This window comes from Impatiens glandulifera, chromosome 1, assembly GCF_907164915.1.
Source record: "Impatiens glandulifera chromosome 1, dImpGla2.1, whole genome shotgun sequence".
Classification (NCBI taxonomy): Eukaryota; Viridiplantae; Streptophyta; class Magnoliopsida; order Ericales; family Balsaminaceae; genus Impatiens; species Impatiens glandulifera.
In genome coordinates this window covers 40149134-40158639 of record NC_061862.1, presented here as the reverse complement: position 1 = coordinate 40158639, position 9506 = coordinate 40149134, and the positions used below count along the sequence as shown (strand labels likewise).

The following is a 9506-nucleotide window of genomic DNA, read 5'->3' as shown; positions in this document are numbered from 1 at the left end:
GGTTGATTGTGATTGGTGGATAAAAATATGGAATGAAATGATTTTTGATTAGTCGAAGTGAAAGTAAGGTAAAGAGATAAATATTATTAAAGAAATTGATAGTGATGGTTAAAATATGCAAGAAGATTAGTTGTTTGACCAAAGTGAAAATTAATGCAACGAGATGAGAAGTCCGATTTGATTTGATAGATAAATGTAGAATGAGATGGTTAGTAAGTCTGAGTGATTTAAGGTCACAAGATGAGTGGTCGATATTATTATAATCTTTTTATTAAATTTATTTTGTTTTTATTTTTATTTGTGTTCCTAGGTATTTTAATATTTCAACGGATTATTATCATTTCATTTATATTGATATTTTTGTTTTTTATTAATATTAATAAAATTGGTTTACATGTATATATTTTTATACCAACAACCATATTTAAATAAAACTATTTTTTCTGAAAAAAAGTAAAAAAGTAAAAGAAGAAGCAACATGATAGCTTAATTTTATTCCATAAATTCATTTTAAGTCAGCACTTAAGGAACAAATAGATGACCCAAAGCTTCATAAAGAATTTGTGTCAATATTGAATGAATCTATTAATATTGAATAATAAAAGATAAGGTTGAGTTAGGGTTTAAAGAGAAATAAAATACAATTTTGAGATTGCCAATCGTTTTCTCCTTTATTAGTTGAATAATGATTTGGGGGCCGAAAGTGGAGCTCCGATCGTAGAGCAAATCTACGTGGCATTGCCACGCTAAAAATTTTCAATTAAAAAAAAATCACTCTTCGCCTGCCCCTAGCCTTAATCTCAATCAATCACTCACCACATTGCCATTTTCTCACTACTCTCTCTTCTCGCTCCTTGTCTAAAACCCTAATCTTTCCCATCTCGTCGTGGAAGCCCTCAGCTCTTTCCATTAAATCTCTTCTTGCCGTTAGTTGTTCTCTGTCTTGCCGTAGAAGCCTATCATCGTCTATTTTTCCCCCGCCTTGCCTGCTCTTGTATTCTCGTCGTATTCTCTAATATCAAATCTCTTTTTGTTGTCTATTCTCTCACCGCCTAACATCAACATCAATGGATTCTCCCACCGATATAAACATCCTCTCTACCGTCCTCCCTTCCGACATTGTTCTATTAAATGAAAACCTCAACACCGTCGTTGTAACGATCCCGAATGCACGAAAGAGGAAGACCAGCTGTGTTGACGACCATGATTTTGGAAGGTATGTTATTATTTTCATGTTAGTAGTTATATTTTGTAATAAGTAGTTATATTGAGCGTAAAATGTAGTTATATGAAGCATAATAAGTAGTTATACGACGTATAATATGTAGTGGAGCGTAAAATATAGTTATATGGAGCGTAATAAATAGTTATATGTATCATAATATGTAATTATATAGAGCTCATTAGATAGTTATATGTAGCATAATATGTAGTTATATAGAGCTCATCAGATAGTTATATGTAACATAATATGTAGTTATATAGAGATCATTAAACATTTATATATAACGTAATATGTAGTTATATGAAACATAATAGATAGATATATGGATAGAAATATGTAGTTATATGGAGCATAATAGGTAGATATATGGAGCGTAATAAATATTTATATAGAGCTCATTAGACAGTTATATGTAACGTAATATGTAGTTATATATAACTCATTAGACATATGATGCTTAAGTGGTATATATATGATGCTTAAGTGATATATATATCGAACTTAATTGGTAGATATCTTAAGTGTATTACTTAGTTATATTTATTTGTTTGCGTGCATATTTTTCTTACGATTGGTAGACATCACTATTTTTTCGTCGTTGTTTTCAACCTCATTCGAGGCAATGGGAAATGTAAATACAAAGTGGATGTCATAGACAATCAGTGTCTCCCAAAAGGTATAAAATTTGAAAATAAGTACGAAAAATTACTTAACCTTACTATAGAGCGGTTTGTCCACTTCTTTCGTTCAAAGGGGTGTACCATTGACGACATTCTCCCCATATTGAAGCCTGCATTGCTAAAATTGAAGTGGCAGGATACTGAAAACGCAACTAATTGTGGAATTTTTACCATGAGGCACATGGAGACTTACAATGATGAATAGAAAGATTGGAATTTATGGGAGAATATGAAAGATGCCGCAAATAATATGCATTGGTTGAGGATTCGTTACATCACCAAATTGTTAAAATCCCCCCTCAACGCCCACGATAATGAACGAGCCATTTTGTATTTATACCTTCCAAGTTCTAGTTAAACTATTTAGAATGTTTATCCATTTGTTTAAAATATTTATATATTTGTTTATAATATTTATTCAATATTTAGAATGTTTATAACCATGTATTTATCCAATATAACCGTGTATTGAACTCAATATAACATTGTATTGAGCTCAATATAATTGTGTATTGATATCAATATAAAGGTATATTAATCTCAATATAAAAATGTATTGAGCTCCATATAAAGGTATATTGAACTCAATATAACGTTGTATTGAGCTCAATATAAAGGTGTATTGAGCTCAATATAAAGGTGTATTCAGCTCAATATAATGTTGAATTATGCTCAATATAATGCTGAAAGAAGCTCAATAATTATGCTCAATATAACGTTGAATTATGCTCAATATAATTTTGAAATAAGCTCAATATAACGTTGAAATAAGCTCAATATAACTGCTATAATATAAACATATGAGGATTCGTTACATCATCAAATTGTTAAAATCCCCCCTCAACGCCCACGACAATGAACGAGCCATTTTGAATTTATATCTTCCAAGTTCTAGTTAAACTATTTAGAATGTTTATCCATTTGTTTAAAATATTTATATATTTGTTTATAATATTTATTCAATATTTAGAATGTTTATAACCATGTATTTATCCAATATAACTGTGTATTGAACTCAATATAACATTGTATTGAGCTCAATATAATTGTGTATTGATATCAATATAAAGGTATATTGATCTCAATATAAAAGTTTATTGAGCTCCATATAAAGGTATATTGAGCTCAATATATTGTTGTATTGAGCTCAATATAAAGGTGTATTCAGCTCAATATAATGTTGAATTATGCTCAATATAATGCTGAAAGAAGCTCAATAATTATGCTCAATATAACGTTGAATTATGCTCAATATAATTTTGAAATAAGCTCAATATAACGCTGAAATAAGCTCAATATAACTGCTATAATATAAACATATGATAACATAATTACAATAATATGGTAAAAGAGAATTGAGTGGAGATTATTGTTTGTGGTATCATAGTCGGATCATTTATTTGAGTAGAGAGTATTGTTTGTGGTATAGTAGTGGGTCATTGAATTGTTGCGCATATGCTGGTTCATTATGTATTTTTTTCTATAACAAAATTTAACGAGGCAATTAGCTAAATATAACGAGGCAATACGCTCAATATAACGAGGCAATGAGCTCAATATATCCGTGTACTTAGATTAATAAAAAAAAAGTGTATTTTGCTCAATATAACCGTGTATTTAGCTCAATATATCTGTGTATTGAGTCGTTTTAGGGATTAGGACGATGAAAATATGGTTTAGACTCTCCTCCAACGATGTTGTTGTGAAATCTTTTTTTACTAACACTCTTTCCCAACACTTTTGGTAAAAAATAGGCTAAAAACCGTCCAGTCCAGGGGCTTTAAAGGCTCCCATGGCTAAGACCGTCTATTAACTTGCTCAATATAACTGTGTATTGAGCTCAATATAAAGGTGTATTGAGTTTAATATAACCGTGTATTGAGCTCAATATAAAGGTGTATTAAGCTCAATATAAATGTGTATTTAGCTCAATATATTTGTATATTGAGCTCAATATAAAGGTGTACTGAGCTCAATATAAAGGTGTATTGAACTTAATATAAAGTTGTATTGAGCTTAATATAACCGTGTATTGAGCTCAATATAAAGGTGTATTGAGATCAATATATCTTTGTATTGAACTCAATATATCCGTGTATTGAACTCAATATAATCGTGTCAATATAAAGTTGTATTGATCAGAAGATAACTACGCTGAGTAGAAGATAACGATGAAAGAAATACAGTATCAAAACACAATAGTTATATGGAGTTACCTGATCACCGTCGATAGAGTTTTCCGGAGCAGCCACCATCGATATGTATTTATATGAAGTTATATTCCGGTCACCGTCGATAGGGTTCTTCGAAGCAACCGAATTTGTTATAGGGTTTGAAACAGGAAAATGGTCATAGTCAGAGAGGATATAGGAAAGTGAGGGAAGTTTTTACTTTTAAAAATTTTTCACTTTTTACATTCGCGCTAAAGCCTTTTATATGATTTTCTTTTTACAGCGTGGCAAAACCCTCTTGGCAGCCGTACGCTCGGAAGGCCAGCATCGGCCTCCCTATCACTACTCTATTAGTTTAACGTAAAAATTAGAAATCTTTCCTTAAAAAATGAATTTAAGGTTTAAATACATTGCCCCTTTTAATTCACCTGTAAGGTTTGTTTATACCAACAATTAGATTTTAAAATAAACTATTTTTTCTAAAAACAGAAAAAAGAAAAGAAGAAGCAACGTGATAGCTTAATTTTATTCCATAAATTCATTTTGAGCCAAACAGTTGAAAGAACAATTAGATGACCCAAAGCTTAACGATCAATTTGTGAAGACAGTGAATTGACGGATTAATATTGAATCATAAAAGATAAGGTTGAGTTAGGGTTTAAAGAGATTTTTTTTTGTGATTACTAGTCATTTTCTCCTTTATTAGTTTAATGTAAATTTATATCTTTCCTTAAAAAATGACTTTGTTTAAATTAAAGTATAAAAACTACACAACCTATTAAAATATAATTAACATATTCTATACTTTGTGATATTATAAACATATTCCTCCTATTTCATCATTCAAATAGCAAAACCAAGGGTTAATAATATTTTGATAAGTTAATTAATTGTAAGTTTATTTACTTTATGCATTCAAGATTCAAGGTTTGGGTGACATTAAGCTTAAGAGACCACAAGGTAATGGATTTCATTCAATCTGAAAGCGCTTTAAGTTTAAGCTGAGGTAATGACTGTGCAGTGTTATGCTAGCTCTCATTTATTTTAAAAAAAAAGTTTGTGTGGCGTTAAATGTCGTGCACTATATAATAAGCTAGAATGAAGGGTTTTTTTTCTTTAATTAATAGTTGCTTGTATAACCGGTTCATTAATTAATCCATGCATGCATGAGAATAAACCCTCGAACTGGCATCTTCTTCGACTGACATGTATATAAAGAGTGGCTTGGTCATCTTTCCTTCTTAATCTCCTCTATCGAAAGAACAGAAAAATGGAGTTTCCCATGAAGAATGTGCAATATATAATAAGAACAAAAAATCTATTATTCAAGTTGTTGCGTCCCCAAAAACTTTGAGTTTGATCAGTTGGCTTGTTGGGAGGAAAACAAAGGAAAACAAAGAGTGAGAAATATATTTTAAGAAATGTCAGCATGGAGGCAAATCAAGGGGCAATAACTGCCATTCTTTGTCCAAGTGGAGCCGGGAAAACCACTTTGCTTGAAATACTTGACGGAGTCATCACTCCAACGACCAATCATGTTCTTGTAAATGAACTTCTGATGAATATTGTGTAATTTCGTAAGATCTCAGGTTATGTGACCCAAGATATGCGGGTTTTCCTCCTCTCACCGTTAGTGAGACGCTTTTGTATAGGGCCCGCCTCAGACTCGAAGGAGGGGCAAAAGAGTCTTTTGATAGAGTGGCTGAGCTTATGAAGGAATTAGGGTTAGAGCTTGTGGCTAATGCACGGAATTGAAACTGGTTCGAGACGTGGAATCTCGGTGGGAGAGAAGAGGCGAGTGTCTTTGGGGTTGATTTGGTTCATGACCCTTGTGTTTTATTACTTGATGCACCGACGTCGGGACTAGATTCATCATCAACTCTCCAAGTGGTTTGTTTTCTCAAGTCAATGGCTACGAGCAAAGGTAAAACAATTGTGTTAACCATCCACCATCCGGGATTCCAAACCCTCAATCTTCTTGATTACTTTGTATTGTTATCAGAGGGTGTCCTTATCCATCATGGGTCATTGGACATGTTAAACAAACGGATCAAGCATCTAGGTTATTGTATCCCTCGTCCAGTTAGTGCTCTCGAGTTTTCTATTGAAGTGATTGATGTTTTTGTTGATCTTGAGAAGGAAGTAGTATACTTTTTTAATTAAAGAAAACAAGAATCATGTGAACTAAGAGCGAATCATGTCGATGTTATCGCATATCACAATTTCATATACCACGAGGTGTTAATTTTAAGTCAAAGATTCTCAAAAAACATATTCATAACTAATGAGGTATTCGCTGCGAGAATCTTACCAGCTTTACTTGTTAGGATCTTAATTGGGACCATATTCAAGAATATGAACAATGGAGGTCCTAATAGGTGTAAGCTACAAGAAGAACTCAGATTCTTCGCCTTCACCCTCACATTTTTATTGTCATCAACCCATAAGCATTACCAATCTTCTTGGAAGAGAGGATAATCATGACTAGGGAGACTTCTAAAGGCACTTATATGATTTCATCATATGTCTTCTCTAATGACCTCTTTTTTTTTATTTCCTTCTAATAATAGTTCTTCTAGTTCTTCTGTACTCATACTTATTTATTAGTCAGTGCGGCTCAAACAAAGTGCGTATAAGCAGGGACGAATCTATGTAGGGACTCGGGTGGGCTGAAGTCCAAAAGAAAAAAAAAAACAATTTTTTTACCGTAGAAATATGACATTACCCTTAATTTCTTAAAAAAAATTAATATAATTCATTTTTTTTATCTAATTATTAAAAAAATGGTAAAACTTTACTTTTATATATTTGTTTTTTTCAAAATTTTCTCGTTATTATTTTAAGCCCACCATAAAATTTTTTCAAGCCCGCCCAGTTAGAAATCCTGGGTCCATCCCTGCGTATGAGTTCCTATATTTCACTTTAGTCGCTTGGTTGGTGGTCTTGATGCCAAATTCCTTTGTCGCATTTTTTAGTGCTATGGTTCCCAACTTTGTGATCGGATATTCCATGATCGTAGGTGTCATGGGTTCCTTCTTTCTCTTCTTTAGGGCATCTCCAACCGAACTGTAAACGCAAAATGCAGCTTCAATTTTTTCTCCAACCGAACGATAAACAGTCCTACAAAATAGAATGTAAACTCTCCCTCTAGAAAGAAACGCATATATGCGTATTTCCCGTTCATCCTGTATAATTTTTTATAAAATTTTAATTAAGTTCTTGAAATATTAAATTAATTTAATTTAAATATTAAATTTATTTATATAAATTATTTGAAACATTTCCTTTAGTCCTTTAATTTTTAATTTTAAGATAAAAAATTATAATATTTTGTAAATGTATAATTAAATCATTAAATTGTATTTTACTTAAAATTTTATCTAATTTATTTTATATTTATATTTTATATTTATACGTTAAATTTTATAAATTATAAATTTATAATTTTAAACAATACGAATAAACATACAAAAGTACATTAAAAAAAGAAGAAGTAATTATTAATAAAAAAATATATAATTAATTTTATCTTAATTTTATTAAAGAAATGAGAAAATATTGGAGTTAAATATGTAAAGATGATAAATAAATATATATATATATATTTATTAATAAGGTTAAAATGTTAGTGTAAGAAATGAATATTCTAAGAATACTCTTTTGAGTTTGGAAATGAGTTTTTAGGTTGGAGATATATTAGTGTTGATGTGACATTTACTGCATTTTGGGATTGAGAATAGTTTTATGGGTTGTAGATGGTCTAGGAATATCATTGAGAACGAGGATATTCTAAAGTATTGGCTTTTATGCTGTAATGCCAAAAATCGACCTTTCCGGAGAATTAGTTTTTGTTACTTGATTATCAAGCCCCATAAGTCACATTCTCTCGAGTCTCGAGTCAGACAAGGAACCAAAATGGTAGGCTTGACTAAAATGCATTTAAAAATATCAATTTTTAATAACTTTGACTTTTTAAAGTCGTCACCTAATTTACTACTCAAGAAATTAGGAAAGAAAAATATTTTTCGTGTTTAAACACATTTTATAGATTATGTTCTTGATTCGGTGTTTGGTTACACGTGAGAATAAGTCTCACATTCTGTCACTTTATAGTCTCGACTTTAAAGTTTTGGTCATTTAAAAGAATATTTTTTTATACCTTATTTATCCAATCATAAGGCAGTGTCTAGTTTTTTTATCATTCTACTCCTATGGCATGCGTGTAGATTATGTGTCTTCATAAATCTAAAATAAATATGCTAGTACTTGTAGACGAGTAGCGAAGCTCGAGAAATGGTACCCAAAAAAATCTCTATTTTGTGGCACCCTTGATATCCTCTTCTCCCTCTAAATCCTCTCTTCCATGCTGTTTTTTTATTCAATCAGAAAAAAAAAGTTTCTTGTTGTCTTCTTCCTTTCGTAAACAAGTTGAATCCCTTTCTACTTCTTTTGGGACAGTAGTTCGCCTCATGTCAAGTGAGGTTAGACCCAATTTGGTCTTTTTCCCGAAAATCTGTTGAAAATTTTAAACTAATTATATAAATTCCATTAATAATTGAAATTAGAATATGGGTAATAAAGTTAAATCAAATTCACATGAAATTCAAACGTGAATTAAATGGTGAAATTTGATCCAAATGTTTGAATTAATTAATTTAAGAAGAAATATTAAGGCAAATGAAGAGGCAATTAATGCCAACCGTTGGATCAATTGATGATTTAATTAACAGTTTATTATTTCAACAATATTAATAGGCATTCTATCCCACACCATTCGATACACAAAAAACCACACCATTTCATCCTTGATTAATTTGTCAATTTAGAATCCCAAAAGCCTTCTTCTTGTTTTGTGAGTGTTCTTCGAGTTCTTTGCTCGATATTTTTCTTTGAAACCCGGTGATAGTTCAGGTACTCTGGTCAAGTTCGATAAGTAGTGATTTTAGTGCAGAATCACTACAGAATTCGTTATACCCTGGGAGACAACCATCTGCGATAAGCTCCAGCACAAACGGGAGACGATGAAACTGTTTTAAGAGAAATGTGCTAAGCACATGCCTCGAATCAACCATTTATTCGGTGATATTGTTCTTCATAAATTTTATTTATTTCATTTATTTGTAACATCATTTTATATATATTTCTATAATTTATTTCAAGACAGAATATCTAACAATCTTAAAACAGTTTCGGGTGCTAAGTTATTTAATAGCTTTTGCCGTCGAAAATCTTTGTCTTTGATGTTTCAGAAATACGAGTCACGATGTTGCAAAGGAGATGATGAATTATTTTAATAACATAAAGTTGTTCATCTAAAGGAATAGAAGAATCTAAAAATAAAGATAAGTCTTTATTGTATACATATAATGGTAATTATTATTAATATTATTTGTATGAAAGTTTAATTTTATAAGCTAATATATGTTGATG

At 30.9% G+C, this 9506-nt stretch overlaps 1 pseudogene; it reads left to right on the top strand.

Annotated features, from left to right (window-relative positions):
* The first annotated feature begins 1067 nt into the window (after nucleotides 1–1067).
* On the top strand, nucleotides 1068–6640 carry LOC124925415 (annotated as a pseudogene).
* The last annotated feature ends 2866 nt before the right edge of the window (nucleotides 6641–9506 follow it).